This window comes from Ascaphus truei, chromosome 5 (assembly GCF_040206685.1).
Source record: "Ascaphus truei isolate aAscTru1 chromosome 5, aAscTru1.hap1, whole genome shotgun sequence".
NCBI classification, from domain to species: Eukaryota; Metazoa; Chordata; class Amphibia; order Anura; family Ascaphidae; genus Ascaphus; species Ascaphus truei.
In genome coordinates, this window is record NC_134487.1 from 230294495 (window position 1) to 230316854 (window position 22360).

Consider the following 22360-nt stretch of genomic DNA (forward strand, 5'->3'; position numbering starts at 1 on the left):
TTTTATTAAAATGGTGTATAAGGGTATATATATAAATATATTTTATGCACTGTATATGAGCTGGCGATTTCTAAGTCTGTGGTTCCGAGAGGGGGTAACCAGGCTCACTAATAAAGGTCAAGCCACTTGGCTGCCAGAATGCCCTGCTTCAGCACAGACCAGAAAGGCATTGTGATAAGCGTATACCCGGTATAGTCAGGGGTTAATGGGAGTCGTCCCCGTCCCCCCAGTATACGGCCAGAACCATGGACCCGGTACTTGTGGTTCGGACTGTCTCCAACCAGCCATAATGTTGTGAGAGTGAAATTATGTCTAAGTCCAGCTTTGGTACATTAGAAGCAACTCTGAAACTTAACCTAAGCGTCTTTTGAAGCTACTTTTTGGCTAACTTCTTATAGGAAGGTCTAGGAGCTCTGAAAATGAACGTGCGCGTCTTTCACTCTTCCCGAGGGACTTAGAAGAATTTTGTGATATTTTTTATTAAAATGGTGTATAAGGGTATATATATAAATATATTTTATGCACTGTATATGAGCTGGCGATTTCTAAGTCTGTGGTTCCGAGAGGGGGTAACCAGGCTCACTAATAAAGGTCAAGCCACTTGGCTGCCAGAATGCCCTCCTTCAGCACAGACCAGAAAGGCATTGTGTTAAGCGTATCCCCGGTATAGTCAGGGGTTAATGGGAGTCGTCCCCGTCCCCCCAGTATACGGCCAGAACCATGGACCCGGTACTTGTGGTTCGGACTGTCTCCAACCAGCCATAATGTTGTGAGAGTGAAATTATGTCTAAGTCCAGCTTTGGTACATTAGAAGCAACTCTGAAACTTAACCTAAGCGTTTTTCGAAGCTACTTTTTGGCTAACTTCTTATAGGAAGGTCTAGGAGCTCTGAAAATGAACGTGCGCGTCTTTCACTCTTCCCGAGGGACTTAGAAGAATTTTGTGATATTTTTTATTAAAATGGTGTATAAGGGTATATATATAAATATATTTTATGCACTGTATATGAGCTGGCGATTTCTAAGTCTGTGGTTCCGAGAGGGGGTAACCAGGCTCACTAATAAAGGTCAAGCCACTTGGCTGCCAGAATGCCCTCCTTCAGCACAGACCAGAAAGGCATTGTGTTAAGCGTATCCCCGGTATAGTCAGGGGTTAATGGGAGTCGTCCCCGTCCCCCCAGTATACGGCCAGAACCATGGACCCGGTACTTGTGGTTCGGACTGTCTCCAACCAGCCATAATGTTGTGAGAGTGAAATTATGTCTAAGTCCAGCTTTGGTACATTAGAAGCAACTCTGAAACTTAACCTAAGCGTTTTTCGAAGCTACTTTTTGGCTAACTTCTTATAGGAAGGTCTAGGAGCTCTGAAAATGAACGTGCGCGTCTTTCACTCTTCCCGAGGGACTTAGAAGAATTTTGTGATATTTTTTATTAAAATGGTGTATAAGGGTATATATATAAATATATTTTATGCACTGTATATGAGCTGGCGATTTCTAAGTCTGTGGTTCCGAGAGGGGGTAACCAGGCTCACTAATAAAGGTCAAGCCACTTGGCTGCCAGAATGCCCTGCTTCAGCACAGACCAGAAAGGCATTGTGATAAGCGTATACCCGGTATAGTCAGGGGTTAATGGGAGTCGTCCCCGTCCCCCCAGTATACGGCCAGAACCATGGACCCGGTACTTGTGGTTCGGACTGTCTCCAACCAGCCATAATGTTGTGAGAGTGAAATTATGTCTAAGTCCAGCTTTGGTACATTAGAAGCAACTCTGAAACTTAACCTAAGCGTCTTTTGAAGCTACTTTTTGGCTAACTTCTTATAGGAAGGTCTTGGAGCTCTGAAAATGAACGTGCGCGTCTTTCACTCTTCCCGAGGGACTTAGAAGAATTTTGTGATATTTTTTATTAAAATGGTGTATAAGGGTATATATATAAATATATTTTATGCACTGTATATGAGCTGGCGATTTCTAAGTCTGTGGTTCCGAGAGGGGGTAACCAGGCTCACTAATAAAGGTCAAGTCACTTGGCTGCCAGAATGCCATCCTTCAGCACAGACCAGAAAGGCATTGTGTTAAGCGTATCCCCGGTATAGTCAGGGGTTAATGGGAGTCGTCCCCGTCCCCCCAGTATACGGCCAGAACCATGGACCCGGTACTTGTGGTTCGGACTGTCTCCAACCAGCCATAATGTTGTGAGAGTGAAATTATGTCTAAGTCCAGCTTTGGTACATTAGAAGCAACTCTGAAACTTAACCTAAGCGTTTTTCGAAGCTACTTTTTGGCTAACTTCTTATAGGAAGGTCTAGGAGCTCTGAAAATGAACGTGCGCGTCTTTAACTCTTCCCGAGGGACTTAGAAGAATTTTGTGATATTTTTTATTAAAATGGTGTATAAGGGTATATATATAAATATATTTTATGCACTGTATATGAGCTGGCGATTTCTAAGTCTGTGGTTCCGAGAGGGGATAACCAGGCTCACTAATAAAGGTCAAGCCACTTGGCTGCCAGAATGGCCTGCTTCAGCACAGACCAGAAAGGCATTGTGATAAGCGTATCCCCGGTATAGTCAGGGGTTAATGGGAGTCGTCCCCGTCCCCCCAGTATACGGCCAGAACCATGGACCCTGTACTTGTGGGTCGGACTGTCTCCAACCAGCCATAATGTTGTGAGAGTGAAATTATGTCTAAGTCCAGCTTTGGTACATTAGAAGCAACTCTGAAACTTAACCTAAGCGTTTTTCGAAGCTACTTTTTGGCTAACTTCTTATAGGAAGGTCTAGGAGCTCTGAAAATGAACGTGCGCGTCTTTCACTCTTCCTGAGGGACTTAGAAGAATTTTGTGATATTTTTTATTAAAATGGTGTATAAGGGTATATATATAAATATATTTTATGCACTGTATATGAGCTGGCGATTTCTAAGTCTGTGGTTCCGAGAGGGGATAACCAGGCTCACTAATAAAGGTCAAGCCACTTGGCTGCCAGAATGGCCTGCTTCAGCACAGACCAGAAAGGCATTGTGATAAGCGTATCCCCGGTATAGTCAGGGGTTAATGGGAGTCGTCCCCGTCCCCCCAGTATACGGCCAGAACCATGGACCCTGTACTTGTGGGTCGGACTGTCTCCAACCAGCCATAATGTTGTGAGAGTGAAATTATGTCTAAGTCCAGCTTTGGTACATTAGAAGCAACTCTGAAACTTAACCTAAGCGTTTTTCGAAACTACTTTTTGGCTAACTTCTTATAGGAAGGTCTAGGAGCTCTGAAAATGAACGTGCGCGTCTTTCACTCTTCCCGAGGGACTTAGAAGAATTTTGTGATATTTTTTATTAAAATGGTGTATAAGGGTATATATATAAATATATTTTATGCACTGTATATGAGCTGGCGATTTCTAAGTCTGTGGTTCCGAGAGGGGATAACCAGGCTCACTAATAAAGGTCAAGCCACTTGGCTGCCAGAATGGCCTGCTTCAGCACAGACCAGAAAGGCATTGTGATAAGCGTATCCCCGGTATAGTCAGGGGTTAATGGGAGTCCCCCCCGTCCCCCCAGTATACGGCCAGAACCATGGACCCGGTACTTGTGGTTCGGACTGTCTCCAACCAGCCATAATGTTGTGAGAGTGAAATTATGTCTAAGTCCAGCTTTGGTACATTAGAAGCAACTCTGAAACTTAACCTAAGCGTTTTTCGAAGCTACTTTTTGGCTAACTTCTTATAGGAAGGTCTAGGAGCTCTGAAAATGAACGTGCGCGTCTTTCACTCTTCCTGAGGGACTTAGAAGAATTTTGTGATATTTTTTATTAAAATGGTGTATAAGGGTATATATATAAATATATTTTATGCACTGTATATGAGCTGGCGATTTCTAAGTCTGTGGTTCCGAGAGGGGATAACCAGGCTCACTAATAAAGGTCAAGCCACTTGGCTGCCAGAATGGCCTGCTTCAGCACAGACCAGAAAGGCATTGTGATAAGCGTATCCCCGGTATAGTCAGGGGTTAATGGGAGTCGTCCCCGTCCCCCCAGTATACGGCCAGAACCATGGACCCTGTACTTGTGGGTCGGACTGTCTCCAACCAGCCATAATGTTGTGAGAGTGAAATTATGTCTAAGTCCAGCTTTGGTACATTAGAAGCAACTCTGAAACTTAACCTAAGCGTTTTTCGAAGCTACTTTTTGGCTAACTTCTTATAGGAAGGTCTAGGAGCTCTGAAAATGAACGTGCGCGTCTTTCACTCTTCCTGAGGGACTTAGAAGAATTTTGTGATATTTTTTATTAAAATGGTGTATAAGGGTATATATATAAATATATTTTATGCACTGTATATGAGCTGGCGATTTCTAAGTCTGTGGTTCCGAGAGGGGATAACCAGGCTCACTAATAAAGGTCAAGCCACTTGGCTGCCAGAATGGCCTGCTTCAGCACAGACCAGAAAGGCATTGTGATAAGCGTATCCCCGGTATAGTCAGGGGTTAATGGGAGTCGTCCCCGTCCCCCCAGTATACGGCCAGAACCATGGACCCTGTACTTGTGGGTCGGACTGTCTCCAACCAGCCATAATGTTGTGAGAGTGAAATTATGTCTAAGTCCAGCTTTGGTACATTAGAAGCAACTCTGAAACTTAACCTAAGCGTTTTTCGAAACTACTTTTTGGCTAACTTCTTATAGGAAGGTCTAGGAGCTCTGAAAATGAACGTGCGCGTCTTTCACTCTTCCCGAGGGACTTAGAAGAATTTTGTGATATTTTTTATTAAAATGGTGTATAAGGGTATATATATAAATATATTTTATGCACTGTATATGAGCTGGCGATTTCTAAGTCTGTGGTTCCGAGAGGGGATAACCAGGCTCACTAATAAAGGTCAAGCCACTTGGCTGCCAGAATGGCCTGCTTCAGCACAGACCAGAAAGGCATTGTGATAAGCGTATCCCCGGTATAGTCAGGGGTTAATGGGAGTCGTCCCCGTCCCCCCAGTATACGGCCAGAACCATGGACCCTGTACTTGTGGGTCGGACTGTCTCCAACCAGCCATAATGTTGTGAGAGTGAAATTATGTCTAAGTCCAGCTTTGGTACATTAGAAGCAACTCTGAAACTTAACCTAAGCGTTTTTCGAAACTACTTTTTGGCTAACTTCTTATAGGAAGGTCTAGGAGCTCTGAAAATGAACGTGCGCGTCTTTCACTCTTCCCGAGGGACTTAGAAGAATTTTGTGATATTTTTTATTAAAATGGTGTATAAGGGTATATATATAAATATATTTTATGCACTGTATATGAGCTGGCGATTTCTAAGTCTGTGGTTCCGAGAGGGGATAACCAGGCTCACTAATAAAGGTCAAGCCACTTGGCTGCCAGAATGGCCTGCTTCAGCACAGACCAGAAAGGCATTGTGATAAGCGTATCCCCGGTATAGTCAGGGGTTAATGGGAGTCCCCCCCGTCCCCCCAGTATACGGCCAGAACCATGGACCCGGTACTTGTGGTTCGGACTGTCTCCAACCAGCCATAATGTTGTGAGAGTGAAATTATGTCTAAGTCCAGCTTTGGTACATTAGAAGCAACTCTGAAACTTAACCTAAGCGTTTTTCGAAGCTACTTTTTGGCTAACTTCTTATAGGAAGGTCTAGGAGCTCTGAAAATGAACGTGCGCGTCTTTCACTCTTCCTGAGGGACTTAGAAGAATTTTGTGATATTTTTTATTAAAATGGTGTATAAGGGTATATATATAAATATATTTTATGCACTGTATATGAGCTGGCGATTTCTAAGTCTGTGGTTCCGAGAGGGGATAACCAGGCTCACTAATAAAGGTCAAGCCACTTGGCTGCCAGAATGGCCTGCTTCAGCACAGACCAGAAAGGCATTGTGATAAGCGTATCCCCGGTATAGTCAGGGGTTAATGGGAGTCGTCCCCGTCCCCCCAGTATACGGCCAGAACCATGGACCCTGTACTTGTGGGTCGGACTGTCTCCAACCAGCCATAATGTTGTGAGAGTGAAATTATGTCTAAGTCCAGCTTTGGTACATTAGAAGCAACTCTGAAACTTAACCTAAGCGTTTTTCGAAGCTACTTTTTGGCTAACTTCTTATAGGAAGGTCTAGGAGCTCTGAAAATGAACGTGCGCGTCTTTCACTCTTCCTGAGGGACTTAGAAGAATTTTGTGATATTTTTTATTAAAATGGTGTATAAGGGTATATATATAAATATATTTTATGCACTGTATATGAGCTGGCGATTTCTAAGTCTGTGGTTCCGAGAGGGGATAACCAGGCTCACTAATAAAGGTCAAGCCACTTGGCTGCCAGAATGGCCTGCTTCAGCACAGACCAGAAAGGCATTGTGATAAGCGTATCCCCGGTATAGTCAGGGGTTAATGGGAGTCGTCCCCGTCCCCCCAGTATACGGCCAGAACCATGGACCCTGTACTTGTGGGTCGGACTGTCTCCAACCAGCCATAATGTTGTGAGAGTGAAATTATGTCTAAGTCCAGCTTTGGTACATTAGAAGCAACTCTGAAACTTAACCTAAGCGTTTTTCGAAACTACTTTTTGGCTAACTTCTTATAGGAAGGTCTAGGAGCTCTGAAAATGAACGTGCGCGTCTTTCACTCTTCCCGAGGGACTTAGAAGAATTTTGTGATATTTTTTATTAAAATGGTGTATAAGGGTATATATATAAATATATTTTATGCACTGTATATGAGCTGGCGATTTCTAAGTCTGTGGTTCCGAGAGGGGATAACCAGGCTCACTAATAAAGGTCAAGCCACTTGGCTGCCAGAATGGCCTGCTTCAGCACAGACCAGAAAGGCATTGTGATAAGCGTATCCCCGGTATAGTCAGGGGTTAATGGGAGTCCCCCCCGTCCCCCCAGTATACGGCCAGAACCATGGACCCGGTACTTGTGGTTCGGACTGTCTCCAACCAGCCATAATGTTGTGAGAGTGAAATTATGTCTAAATCCAGCTTTGGTACATTAGAAGCAACTCTGAAACTTAACCTAAGCGTTTTTCGAAGCTACTTTTTGGCTAACTTCTTATAGGAAGGTCTAGGAGCTCTGAAAATGAACGTGCGCGTCTTTCACTCTTCCTGAGGGACTTAGAAGAATTTTGTGATATTTTTTATTAAAATGGTGTATAAGGGTATATATATAAATATATTTTATGCACTGTATATGAGCTGGCGATTTCTAAGTCTGTGGTTCCGAGAGGGGATAACCAGGCTCACTAATAAAGGTCAAGCCACTTGGCTGCCAGAATGGCCTGCTTCAGCACAGACCAGAAAGGCATTGTGATAAGCGTATCCCCGGTATAGTCAGGGGTTAATGGGAGTCGTCCCCGTCCCCCCAGTATACGGCCAGAACCATGGACCCTGTACTTGTGGGTCGGACTGTCTCCAACCAGCCATAATGTTGTGAGAGTGAAATTATGTCTAAGTCCAGCTTTGGTACATTAGAAGCAACTCTGAAACTTAACCTAAGCGTCTTTCGAAGCTCTTTTTTGGCTAACTTCTTATAGGAAGGTCTAGGAGCTCTGAAAATGAACGTGCGCGTCTTTCACTCTTCCCGAGGGACTTAGAAGAATTTTGTGATAATTTTTATTAAAATGGTGTATTAGGGTATATATATAAATATATTTTATGCACTGTATATGAGCTGGCGATTTCTAAGTCTGTGGTTCCGTGAGGGGGTAACCAGGCTCACTAATAAAGGTCAACCCACTTGGCTGCCAGAATGCCCAGCTTCAGCACAGACCAGAAAGGCATTGTGATAAGCGTATCCCCGGTATAGTCAGGGGTTAATGGGAGTCGTCCCCGTCCCCCCAGTATACGGCCAGAACCATGGACCCGGTACTTGTGGTTCGGACTGTCTCCAACCAGCCATAATGTTGTGAGAGTGAAATTATGTCTAAGTCCAGCTTTGGTACATTAGAAGCAACTCTGAAACTTAACCTAAGCGTTTTTCGAAACTACTTTTTGGCTAACTTCTTATAGGAAGGTCTAGGAGCTCTGAAAATGAACGTGCGCGTCTTTCACTCTTCCCAAGGGACTTAGAAGAATTTTGTGATATTTTTTATTAAAATGGTGTATAAGGGTATATATATAAATATATTTTATGCACTGTATATGAGCTGGCGATTTCTAAGTCTGTGGTTCCGAGAGGGGGTAACCAGGCTCACTAATAAAGGTCAAGCCACTTGGCTGCCAGAATGCCCTGCTTCAGCACAGACCAGAAAGGCATTGTGATAAGCGTATCCCCGGTATAGTCAGGGGTTAATGGGAGTCGTCCCCGTCCCCCCAGTATACGGCCAGAACCATGGACCCTGTACTTGTGGGTCGGACTGTCTCCAACCAGCCATAATGTTGTGAGAGTGAAATTATGTCTAAGTCCAGCTTTGGTACATTAGAAGCAACTCTGAAACTTAACCTAAGCGTTTTTCGAAGCTACTTTTTGGCTAACTTCTTATAGGAAGGTCTAGGAGCTCTGAAAATGAACGTGCGCGTCTTTCACTCTTCCCGAGGGACTTAGAAGAATTTTGTGATATTTTTTATTAAAATGGTGTATAAGGGTATATATATAAATATATTTTATGCACTGTATATGAGCTGGCGATTTCTAAGTCTGTGGTTCCGAGAGGGGGTAACCAGGCTCACTAATAAAGGTCAAGCCACTTGGCTGCCAGAATGCCCTGCTTCAGCACAGACCAGAAAGGCATTGTGATAAGCGTATCCCCGGTATAGTCAGGGGTTAATGGGAGTCCCCCCCGTCCCCCCAGTATACGGCCAGAACCATGGACCCGGTACTTGTGGTTCGGACTGTCTCCAACCAGCCATAATGTTGTGAGAGTGAAATTATGTCTAAGTCCAGCTTTGGTACATTAGAAGCAACTCTGAAACTTAACATAAGCGTTTTTCGAAACTACTTTTTGGCTAACCTCTTATAGGAAGGTCGAGGAGCTTTGAAAATGAACGTGCGCGTCTTTCACTCTTCCCGAGGGACTTAGAAGAATTTTGTGATATTTTTTATTAAAATGGTGTATAAGGGTATATATATAAATATATTTTATGCACTGTATATGAGCTGGCGATTTCTAAGTCTGTGGTTCCGAGAGGGGGTAACCAGGCTCACTAATAAAGGTCAAGCCACTTGGCTGCCAGAATGCCCTCCTTCAGCACAGACCAGAAAGGCATTGTGTTAAGCGTATCCCCGGTATAGTCAGGGGTTAATTGGAGTCGCCCCCTTCCCCCCAGTATACGGCCAGAACCATGGACCCGGTACTTGTGGTTCGGACTGTCTCCAACCAGCCATAATGTTGTGAGAGTGAAATTATGTCTAAGTCCAGCTTTGGTACATTAGAAGCAACTCTGAAACTTAACCTAAGCGTTTTTCGAAGCTACTTTTTGGCTAACTTCTTATAGGAAGGTCTAGGAGCTCTGAAAATGAACGTGCGCGTCTTTCACTCTTCCTGAGGGACTTAGAAGAATTTTGTGATATTTTTTATTAAAATGGTGTATAAGGGTATATATATAAATATATTTTATGCACTGTATATGAGCTGGCGATTTCTAAGTCTGTGGTTCCGAGAGGGGATAACCAGGCTCACTAATAAAGGTCAAGCCACTTGGCTGCCAGAATGGCCTGCTTCAGCACAGACCAGAAAGGCATTGTGATAAGCGTATCCCCGGTATAGTCAGGGGTTAATGGGAGTCGTCCCCTTCCCCCCAGTATACGGCCAGAACCATGGACCCGGTACTTGTGGTTCGGACTGTCTCCAACCAGCCATAATGTTGTGAGAGTGAAATTATGTCTAAGTCCAGCTTTGGTACATTAGAAGCAACTCTGAAACTTAACCTAAGCGTTTTTCGAAGCTACTTTTTGGCTAACTTCTTATAGGAAGGTCTAGGAGCTCTGAAAATGAACGTGCGCGTCTTTCACTCTTCCCGAGGGACTTAGAAGAATTTTGTGATAATTTTTATTAAAATGGTGTATAAGGGTATATATATAAATATATTTTATGCACTGTATATGAGCTGGCGATTTCTAAGTCTGTGGTTCCGAGAGGGGGTAACCAGGCTCACTAATAAAGGTCAAGCCACTTGGCTGCCAGAATGCCCTGCTTCAGCACAGACCAGAAAGGCATTGTGATAAGCGTATCCCCGGTATAGTCAGGGGTTAATGGGAGTCGTCCCCGTCCCCCCAGTATACGCCCAGAACCATGGACCCGGTACTTGTGGTTCGGACTGTCTCCAACCAGCCATAATGTTGTGAGAGTGAAATTATGTCTAAGTCCAGCTTTGGTACATTAGAAGCAACTCTGAAACTTAACCTAAGCGTTTTTCGAAACTACTTTTTGGCTAACTTCTTATAGGAAGGTCTAGGAGCTCTGAAAATGAACGTGCGCGTCTTTCACTCTTCCCAAGGGACTTAGAAGAATTTTGTGATATTTTTTATTAAAATGGTGTATAAGGGTATATATATAAATATATTTTATGCACTGTATATGAGCTGGCGATTTCTAAGTCTGTGGTTCCGAGAGGGGGTAACCAGGCTCACTAATAAAGGTCAAGCCACTTGGCTGCCAGAATGCCCTGCTTCAGCACAGACCAGAAAGGCATTGTGATAAGCGTATCCCCGGTATAGTCAGGGGTTAATGGGAGTCGTCCCCGTCCCCCCAGTATACGGCCAGAACCATGGACCCTGTACTTGTGGGTCGGACTGTCTCCAACCAGCCATAATGTTGTGAGAGTGAAATTATGTCTAAGTCCAGCTTTGGTACATTAGAAGCAACTCTGAAACTTAACCTAAGCGTTTTTCGAAGCTACTTTTTGGCTAACTTCTTATAGGAAGGTCTAGGAGCTCTCAAAATGAACGTGCGCGTCTTTCACTCTTCCCGAGGGACTTAGAAGAATTTTGTGATATTTTTTATTAAAATGGTGTATAAGGGTATATATATAAATATATTTTATGCACTGTATATGAGCTGGCGATTTCTAAGTCTGTGGTTCCGAGAGGGGGTAACCAGGCTCACTAATAAAGGTCAAGCCACTTGGCTGCCAGAATGCCCTGCTTCAGCACAGACCAGAAAGGCATTGTGATAAGCGTATCCCCGGTATAGTCAGGGGTTAATGGGAGTCCCCCCCGTCCCCCCAGTATACGGCCAGAACCATGGACCCGGTACTTGTGGTTCGGACTGTCTCCAACCAGCCATAATGTTGTGAGAGTGAAATTATGTCTAAGTCCAGCTTTGGTACATTAGAAGCAACTCTGAAACTTAACATAAGCGTTTTTCGAAACTACTTTTTGGCTAACCTCTTATAGGAAGGTCGAGGAGCTCTGAAAATGAACGTGCGCGTCTTTCACTCTTCCCGAGGGACTTAGAAGAATTTTGTGATATTTTTTATTAAAATGGTGTATAAGGGTATATATATAAATATATTTTATGCACTGTATATGAGCTGGCGATTTCTAAGTCTGTGGTTCCGAGAGGGGGTAACCAGGCTCACTAATAAAGGTCAAGCCACTTGGCTGCCAGAATGCCCTCCTTCAGCACAGACCAGAAAGGCATTGTGTTAAGCGTATCCCCGGTATAGTCAGGGGTTAATGGGAGTCGCCCCCTTCCCCCCAGTATACGGCCAGAACCATGGACCCGGTACTTGTGGTTCGGACTGTCTCCAACCAGCCATAATGTTGTGAGAGTGAAATTATGTCTAAGTCCAGCTTTGGTACATTAGAAGCAACTCTGAAACTTAACCTAAGCGTTTTTCGAAGCTACTTTTTGGCTAACTTCTTATAGGAAGGTCTAGGAGCTCTGAAAATGAACGTGCGCGTCTTTCACTCTTCCTGAGGGACTTAGAAGAATTTTGTGATATTTTTTATTAAAATGGTGTATAAGGGTATATATATAAATATATTTTATGCACTGTATATGAGCTGGCGATTTCTAAGTCTGTGGTTCCGAGAGGGGATAACCAGGCTCACTAATAAAGGTCAAGCCACTTGGCTGCCAGAATGGCCTGCTTCAGCACAGACCAGAAAGGCATTGTGATAAGCGTATCCCCGGTATAGTCAGGGGTTAATGGGAGTCGTCCCCTTCCCCCCAGTATACGGCCAGAACCATGGACCCGGTACTTGTGGTTCGGACTGTCTCCAACCAGCCATAATGTTGTGAGAGTGAAATTATGTCTAAGTCCAGCTTTGGTACATTAGAAGCAACTCTGAAACTTAACCTAAGCGTTTTTCGAAGCTACTTTTTGGCTAACTTCTTATAGGAAGGTCTAGGAGCTCTGAAAATGAACGTGCGCGTCTTTCACTCTTCCCGAGGGACTTAGAAGAATTTTGTGATAATTTTTATTAAAATGGTGTATAAGGGTATATATATAAATATATTTTATGCACTGTATATGAGCTGGCGATTTCTAAGTCTGTGGTTCCGAGAGGGGGTAACCAGGCTCACTAATAAAGGTCAAGCCACTTGGCTGCCAGAATGCCCTGCTTCAGCACAGACCAGAAAGGCATTGTGATAAGCGTATCCCCGGTATAGTCAGGGGTTAATGGGAGTCGTCCCCGTCCCCCCAGTATACGGCCAGAACCATGGACCCTGTACTTGTGGGTCGGACTGTCTCCAACCAGCCATAATGTTGTGAGAGTGAAATTATGTCTAAGTCCAGCTTTGGTACATTAGAAGCAACTCTGAAACTTAACCTAAGCGTTTTTCGAAGCTACTTTTTGGCTAACTTCTTATAGGAAGGTCTAGGAGCTCTAAAAATGAACGTGCGCGTCTTTCACTCTTCCCGAGGGACTTAGAAGAATTTTGTGATATTTTTTATTAAAATGGTGTATAAGGGTATATATATAAATATATTTTATGCACTGTATATGAGCTGGCGATTTCTAAGTCTGTGGTTCCGAGAGGGGGTAACCAGGCTCACTAATAAAGGTCAAGCCACTTGGCTGCCAGAATGCCCTGCTTCAGCACAGACCAGAAAGGCATTGTGATAAGCGTATCCCCGGTATAGTCAGGGGTTAATGGGAGTCCCCCCCGTCCCCCCAGTATACGGCCAGAACCATGGACCCGGTACTTGTGGTTCGGACTGTCTCCAACCAGCCATAATGTTGTGAGAGTGAAATTATGTCTAAGTCCAGCTTTGGTACATTAGAAGCAACTCTGAAACTTAACATAAGCGTTTATCGAAACTACTTTTTGGCTAACCTCTTATAGGAAGGTCGAGGAGCTCTGAAAATGAACGTGCGCGTCTTTCACTCTTCCCGAGGGACTTAGAAGAATTTTGTGATATTTTTTATTAAAATGGTGTATAAGGGTATATATATAAATATATTTTATGCACTGTATATGAGCTGGCGATTTCTAAGTCTGTGGTTCCGAGAGGGGGTAACCAGGCTCACTAATAAAGGTCAAGCCACTTGGCTGCCAGAATGCCCTCCTTCAGCACAGACCAGAAAGGCATTGTGTTAAGCGTATCCCCGGTATAGTCAGGGGTTAATGGGAGTCGCCCCCTTCCCCCCAGTATACGGCCAGAACCATGGACCCGGTACTTGTGGTTCGGACTGTCTCCAACCAGCCATAATGTTGTGAGAGTGAAATTATGTCTAAGTCCAGCTTTGGTACATTAGAAGCAACTCTGAAACTTAACCTAAGCGTTTTTCGAAGCTACTTTTTGGCTAACTTCTTATAGGAAGGTCTAGGAGCTCTGAAAATGAACGTGCGCGTCTTTCACTCTTCCTGAGGGACTTAGAAGAATTTTGTGATATTTTTTATTAAAATGGTGTATAAGGGTATATATATAAATATATTTTATGCACTGTATATGAGCTGGCGATTTCTAAGTCTGTGGTTCCGAGAGGGGATAACCAGGCTCACTAATAAAGGTCAAGCCACTTGGCTGCCAGAATGGCCTGCTTCAGCACAGACCAGAAAGGCATTGTGATAAGCGTATCCCCGGTATAGTCAGGGGTTAATGGGAGTCGTCCCCTTCCCCCCAGTATACGGCCAGAACCATGGACCCGGTACTTGTGGTTCGGACTGTCTCCAACCAGCCATAATGTTGTGAGAGTGAAATTATGTCTAAGTCCAGCTTTGGTACATTAGAAGCAACTCTGAAACTTAACCTAAGCGTTTTTCGAAGCTACTTTTTGGCTAACTTCTTATAGGAAGGTCTAGGAGCTCTGAAAATGAACGTGCGCGTCTTTCACTCTTCCCGAGGGACTTAGAAGAATTTTGTGATAATTTTTATTAAAATGGTGTATAAGGGTATATATATAAATATATTTTATGCACTGTATATGAGCTGGCGATTTCTAAGTCTGTGGTTCCGAGAGGGGGTAACCAGGCTCACTAATAAAGGTCAAGCCACTTGGCTGCCAGAATGCCCTGCTTCAGCACAGACCAGAAAGGCATTGTGATAAGCGTATCCCCGGTATAGTCAGGGGTTAATGGGAGTCGTCCCCGTCCCCCCAGTATACGCCCAGAACCATGGACCCGGTACTTGTGGTTCGGACTGTCTCCAACCAGCCATAATGTTGTGAGAGTGAAATTATGTCTAAGTCCAGCTTTCGTACATTAGAAGCAACTCTGAAACTTAACCTAAGCGTTTTTCGAAACTACTTTTTGGCTAACCTCTTATAGGAAGGTCTAGGAGCTCTGAAAATGAACGTGCGCGTCTTTCACTCTTCCCGAGGGACTTAGAAGAATTTTGTGATATTTTTTATTAAAATGGTGTATAAGGGTATATATATAAATATATTTTATGCACTGTATATGAGCTGGCGATTTCTAAGTCTGTGGTTCCGAGAGGGGGTAACCAGGCTCACTAATAAAGGTCAAGCCACTTGGCTGCCAGAATGCCCTGCTTCAGCACAGACCAGAAAGGCATTGTGATAAGCGTATCCCCGGTATAGTCAGGGGTTAATGGGAGTCGTCCCCGTCCCCCCAGTATACGGCCAGAACCATGGACCCTGTACTTGTGGGTCGGACTGTCTCCAACCAGCCATAATGTTGTGAGAGTGAAATTATGTCTAAGTCCAGCTTTGGTACATTAGAAGCAACTCTGAAACTTAACCTAAGCGTTTTTCGAAGCTACTTTTTGGCTAACTTCTTATAGGAAGGTCTAGGAGCTCTGAAAATGAACGTGCGCGTCTTTCACTCTTCCCGAGGGACTTAGAAGAATTTTGTGATATTTTTTATTAAAATGGTGTATAAGGGTATATATATAAATATATTTTATGCACTGTATATGAGCTGGCGATTTCTAAGTCTGTGGTTCCGAGAGGGGGTAACCAGGCTCACTAATAAAGGTCAAGCCACTTGGCTGCCAGAATGCCCTGCTTCAGCACAGACCAGAAAGGCATTGTGATAAGCGTATCCCCGGTATAGTCAGGGGTTAATGGGAGTCCCCCCCGTCCCCCCAGTATACGGCCAGAACCATGGACCCGGTACTTGTGGTTCGGACTGTCTCCAACCAGCCATAATGTTGTGAGAGTGAAATTATGTCTAAGTCCAGCTGTGGTACATTAGAAGCAACTCTGAAACTTAACATAAGCGTTTATCGAAACTACTTTTTGGCTAACCTCTTATAGGAAGGTCGAGGAGCTCTGAAAATGAACGTGCGCGTCTTTCACTCTTCCCGAGGGACTTAGAAGAATTTTGTGATATTTTTTATTAAAATGGTGTATAAGGGTATATATATAAATATATTTTATGCACTGTATATGAGCTGGCGATTTCTAAGTCTGTGGTTCCGAGAGGGGGTAACCAGGCTCACTAATAAAGGTCAAGCCACTTGGCTGCCAGAATGCCCTCCTTCAGCACAGACCAGAAAGGCATTGTGTTAAGCGTATCCCCGGTATAGTCAGGGGTTAATGGGAGTCGCCCCCTTCCCCCCAGTATACGGCCAGAACCATGGACCCGGTACTTGTGGTTCGGACTGTCTCCAACCAGCCATAATGTTGTGAGAGTGAAATTATGTCTAAGTCCAGCTTTGGTACATTAGAAGCAACTCTGAAACTTAACCTAAGCGTTTTTCGAAGCTACTTTTTGGCTAACTTCTTATAGGAAGGTCTAGGAGCTCTGAAAATGAACGTGCGCGTCTTTCACTCTTCCTGAGGGACTTAGAAGAATTTTGTGATATTTTTTATTAAAATGGTGTATAAGGGTATATATATAAATATATTTTATGCACTGTATATGAGCTGGCGATTTCTAAGTCTGTGGTTCCGAGAGGGGATAACCAGGCTCACTAATAAAGGTCAAGCCACTTGGCTGCCAGAATGGCCTGCTTCAGCACAGACCAGAAAGGCATTGTGATAAGCGTATCCCCGGTATAGTCAGGGGTTAATGGGAGTCGTCCCCTTCCCCCCAGTATACGGCCAGAACCATGGACCCGGTACTTGTGGTTCGGACTGTCTCCAACCAGCCATAATGTTGTGAGAGTGAAATTATGTCTAAGTCCAGCTTTGGTACATTAGAAGCAACTCTGAAACTTAACCTAAGCGTTTTTCGAAGCTACTTTTTGGCTAACTTCTTATAGGAAGGTCTAGGAGATCTGAAAATGAACGTGCGCGTCTTTCACTCTTCCCGAGGGACTTAGAAGAATTTTGTGATAATTTTTATTAAAATGGTGTATAAGGGTATATATATAAATATATTTTATGCACTGTATATGAGCTGGCGATTTCTAAGTCTGTGGTTCCGAGAGGGGGTAACCAGGCTCACTAATAAAGGTCAAGCCACTTGGCTGCCAGAATGCCCTGCTTCAGCACAGACCAGAAAGGCATTGTGATAAGCGTATCCCCGGTATAGTCAGGGGTTAATGGGAGTCGTCCCCGTCCCCCCAGTATACGCCCAGAACCATGGACCCGGTACTTGTGGTTCGGACTGTCTCCAACCAGCCATAATGTTGTGAGAGTGAAATTATGTCTAAGTCCAGCTTTCGTACATTAGAAGCAACTCTGAAACTTAACCTAAGCGTTTTTCGAAACTACTTTTTGGCTAACCTCTTATAGGAAGGTCTAGGAGCTCTGAAAATGAACGTGCGCGTCTTTCACTCTTCCCGAGGGACTTAGAAGAATTTTGTGATATTTTTTATTAAAATGGTGTATAAGGGTATATATATAAATATATTTTATGCACTGTATATGAGCTGGCGATTTCTAAGTCTGTGGTTCCGAGAGGGGGTAACCAGGCTCACTAATAAAGGTCAAGCCACTTGGCTGCCAGAATGCCCTGCTTCAGCACAGACCAGAAAGGCATTGTGATAAGCGTATCCCCGGTATAGTCAGGGGTTAATGGGAGTCGTCCCCGTCCCCCCAGTATACGGCCAGAACCATGGACCCTGTACTTGTGGGTCGGACTGTCTCCAACCAGCCATAATGTTGTGAGAGTGAAATTATGTCTAAGTCCAGCTTTGGTACATTAGAAGCAACTCTGAAACTTAACCTAAGCGTTTTTCGAAGCTACTTTTTGGCTAACTTCTTATAGGAAGGTCTAGGAGCTCTCAAAATGAACGTGCGCGTCTTTCACTCTTCCCGAGGGACTTAGAAGAATTTTGTGATATTTTTTATTAAAATGGTGTATAAGGGTATATATATAAATATATTTTATGCACTGTATATGAGCTGGCGATTTCTAAGTCTGTGGTTCCGAGAGGGGGTAACCAGGCTCACTAATAAAGGTCAAGCCACTTGGCTGCCAGAATGCCCTGCTTCAGCACAGACCAGAAAGGCATTGTGATAAGCGTATCCCCGGTATAGTCAGGGGTTAATGGGAGTCCCCCCCGTCCCCCCAGTATACGGCCAGAACCATGGACCCGGTACTTGTGGTTCGGACTGTCTCCAACCAGCCATAATGTTGTGAGAGTGAAATTATGTCTAAGTCCAGCTTTGGTACATTAGAAGCAACTCTGAAACTTAACATAAGCGTTTTTCGAAACTACTTTTTGGCTAACCTCTTATAGGAAGGTCTAGGAGCTCTGAAAATGAACGTGCGCGTCTTTCACTCTTCCCGAGGGACTTAGAAGAATTTTGTGATATTTTTTATTAAAATGGTGTATAAGGGTATATATATAAATATATTTTATGCACTGTATATGAGCTGGCGATTTCTAAGTCTGTGGTTCCGAGAGGGGGTAACCAGGCTCACTAATAAAGGTCAAGCCACTTGGCTGCCAGAATGCCCTCCTTCAGCACAGACCAGAAAGGCATTGTGTTAAGCGTATCCCCGGTATAGTCAGGGGTTAATGGGAGTCGCCCCCTTCCCCCCAGTATACGGCCAGAACCATGGACCCGGTACTTGTGGTTCGGACTGTCTCCAACCAGCCATAATGTTGTGAGAGTGAAATTATGTCTAAGTCCAGCTTTGGTACATTAGAAGCAACTCTGAAACTTAACCTAAGCGTTTTTCGAAGCTACTTTTTGGCTAACTTCTTATAGGAAGGTCTAGGAGCTCTGAAAATGAACGTGCGCGTCTTTCACTCTTCCTGAGGGACTTAGAAGAATTTTGTGATATTTTTTATTAAAATGGTGTATAAGGGTATATATATAAATATATTTTATGCACTGTATATGAGCTGGCGATTTCTAAGTCTGTGGTTCCGAGAGGGGGTAACCAGGCTCACTAATAAAGGTCAAGCCACTTGGCTGCCAGAATGCCCTGCTTCAGCACAGACCAGAAAGGCATTGTGATAAGCGTATCCCCGGTATAGTCAGGGGTTAATGGGAGTCGTCCCCGTCCCCCCAGTATACGGCCAGAACCATGGACCCGGTACTTGTGGTTCGGACTGTCTCCAACCAGCCATAATGTTGTGAGAGTGAAATTATGTCTAAGTCCAGCTTTCGTACATTAGAAGCAACTCTGAAACTTAACCTAAGCGTTTTTCGAAACTACTTTTTGGCTAACCTCTTATAGGAAGGTCTAGGAGCTCTGAAAATGAACGTGCGCGTCTTTCACTCTTCCCGAGGGACTTAGAAGAATTTTGTGATCATTTTTATTAAAATGGTGTATTAGGGTAATATATAAATATATTTTATGCACTGTATATGAGCTGGCGATTTCTAAGTCTGTGGTTCCGTGAGGGGGTAACCAGGCTCACTAATAAAGGTCAACCCACTTGGCTGCCAGAATGCCCAGCTTCAGCACAGACCAGAAAGGCATTGTGATAAGCGTATCCCCGGTATAGTCAGGGGTTAATGGGAGTCGTCCCCGTCCCCCCAGTATACGGCCAGAACCATGGACCCGGTACTTGTGGTTCGGACTGTCTCCAACCAGCCATAATGTTGTGAGAGTGAAATTATGTCTAAGTCCAGCTTTGGTACATTAGAAGCAACTCTGAAACTTAACCTAAGCGTTTTTCGAAAATACTTTTTGGCTAACTTCTTATAGGAAGGTCTAGGAGCTCTGAAAATGAACGTGCGCGTCTTTCACTCTTCCCGAGGGACTTAGAAGAATTTTGTGATATTGTTTATTAAAATGGTGTATAAGAGTATATATATAAATATATTTTATGCACTGTATATGAGCTGGCGATTTCTAAGTCTGTGGTTCCGAGAGGGGGTAACCAGGCTCACTAATAAAGGTCAAGCCACTTGGCTGCCAGAATGCCCTGCTTCAGCACAGACCAGAAAGGCATTGTGATAAGCGTATCCCCGGTATAGTCAGGGGTTAATGGGAGTCGTCCCCGTCCCCCCAGTATACGGCCAGAACCATGGACCCTGTACTTGTGGGTCGGACTGTCTCCAACCAGCCATAATGTTGTGAGAGTGAAATTATGTCTAAGTCCAGCTTTCGTACATTAGAAGCAACTCTGAAACTTAACCTAAGCGTTTTTCGAAACTACTTTTTGGCTAACCTCTTATAGGAAGGTCTAGGAGCTCTGAAAATGAACGTGCGCGTCTTTCACTCTTCCCGAGGGACTTAGAAGAATTTTGTGATAATTTTTATTAAAATGGTGTATTAGGGTATATATATAAATATATTTTATGCACTGTATATGAGCTGGCGATTTCTAAGTCTGTGGTTCCGTGAGGGGGTAACCAGGCTCACTAATAAAGGTCAACCCACTTGGCTGCCAGAATGCCCAGCTTCAGCACAGACCAGAAAGGCATTGTGATAAGCGTATCCCCGGTATAGTCAGGGGTTAATGGGAGTCGTCCCCGTCCCCCCAGTATACGGCCAGAACCATGGACCCGGTACTTGTGGTTCGGACTGTCTCCAACCAGCCATAATGTTGTGAGAGTGAAATTATGTCTAAGTCCAGCTTTGGTACATTAGAAGCAACTCTGAAACTTAACCTAAGCGTTTTTCGAAAATACTTTTTGGCTAACTTCTTATAGGAAGGTCTAGGAGCTCTGAAAATGAACGTGCGCGTCTTTCACTCTTCCCGGGGGACTTAGAAGAATTTTGTGATATTTTTTATTAAAATGGTGTATAAGGGTATATATATAAATATATTTTATGCACTGTATATGAGCTGGCGATTTCTAAGTCTGTGGTTCCGAGAGGGGGTAACCAGGCTCACTAATAAAGGTCAAGCCACTTGGCTGCCAGAATGCCCTGCTTCAGCACAGACCAGAAAGGCATTGTGATAAGCGTATCCCCGGTATAGTCAGGGGTTAATGGGAGTCGTCCCCGTCCCCCCAGTATACGGCCAGAACCATGGACCCTGTACTTGTGGGTCGGACTGTCTCCAACCAGCCATAATGTTGTGAGAGTGAAATTATGTCTAAGTCCAGATTTGGTACATTAGAAGCAACTCTGAAACTTAACCTAAGCGTTTTTCGAAGCTACTTTTTGGCTAACTTCTTATAGGAAGGTCTAGGAGCTCTGAAAATGAACGTGCGCGTCTTTCACTCTTCCCGAGGGACTTAGAAGAATTTTGTGATATTTTTTATTAAAATGGTGTATAAGGGTATATATATAGATATATTTTATGCACTGTATATGAGCTGGCGATTTCTAAGTCTGTGGTTCCGAGAGGGGGTAACCAGGCTCACTAATAAAGGTCAAGCCACTTGGCTGCCAGAATGCCCTGCTTCAGCACAGACCAGAAAGGCATTGTGATAAGCGTATCCCCGGTATAGTCAGGGGTTAATGGGAGTCCCCCCGTCCCCCCAGTATACGCCCAGAACCATGGACCCGGTACTTGTGGGTCGGACTGTCTCCAACCAGCCATAATGTTGTGAGAGTGAAATTACTGTATGTCTAAGTCCAGATTTGGTACATTAGAAGCAACTCTGAAACTTAACCTAAGCGTTTTTCGAAGCTACTTTTTGGCTAACTTCTTATAGGAAGGTCTAGGAGCTCTGAAAATGAACGTGCGCGTCTTTCACTCTTCCCGAGGGACTTAGAAGAATTTTGTGATATTTTTTATTAAAATGGTGTATAAGGGTATATATATAAATATATTTTATGCACTGTATATGAGCTGGCGATTTCTAAGTCTGTGGTTCCGAGAGGGGGTAACCAGGCTCACTAATAAAGGTCAAGCCACTTGGCTGCCAGAATGCCCTCCTTCAGCACAGACCAGAAAGGCATTGTGATAAGCGTATCCCCGGTATAGTCAAGGGTTAAAGGGAGTCGTCCCCTTCCCCCCAGTATACGGCCAGAACCATGGACCCGGTACTTGTGGTTCGGACTGTCTCCAACCAGCCATAATGTTGTGAGAGTGAAATTATGTCTAAGTCCAGCTTTGGTACATTAGAAGCAACTCTGAAACTTAACCTAAGCGTTTTTCGAAGCTACTTTTTGGCTAACTTCTTATAGGAAGGTCTAGGAGCTCTGAAAATGAACGTGCGCGTCTTTCACTCTTCCCGAGGGACTTAGAAGAATTTTGTGATATTTTTTATTAAAATGGTGTATAAGGGTATATACTGTATATAAATATATTTTATGCACTGTATATGAGCTTGCGATTTCTAAGTCTGTGGTTCCGAGAGGGGGTAACCAGGCTCACTAATAAAGGTCAAGCCACTTGGCTGCCAGAATGCCCTGCTTCAGCACAGACCAGAAAGGCATTGTGATAAGCGTATCCCCGGTATAGTCAGGGGTTAATGGGAGTCGTCCCTGTCCCCCCAGTATACGGCCAGAACCATGGACCCGGTACTTGTGGTTCGGACTGTCTCCAACCAGCCATAATGTTGTGAGAGTGAAATTATGTCTAAGTCCAGCTTTGGTACATTAGAAGCAACTCTGAAACTTAACCTAAGCGTTTTTCGAAGCTACTTTTGGCTAACTTCTTATAGGAAGGTCTAGGAGCTCTGAAAATGAACGTGCGCGTCTTTCACTCTTCCCGAGGGACTTAGAAGAATTTTGTGATATTTTTTATTAAAATGGTGTATAAGGGTATA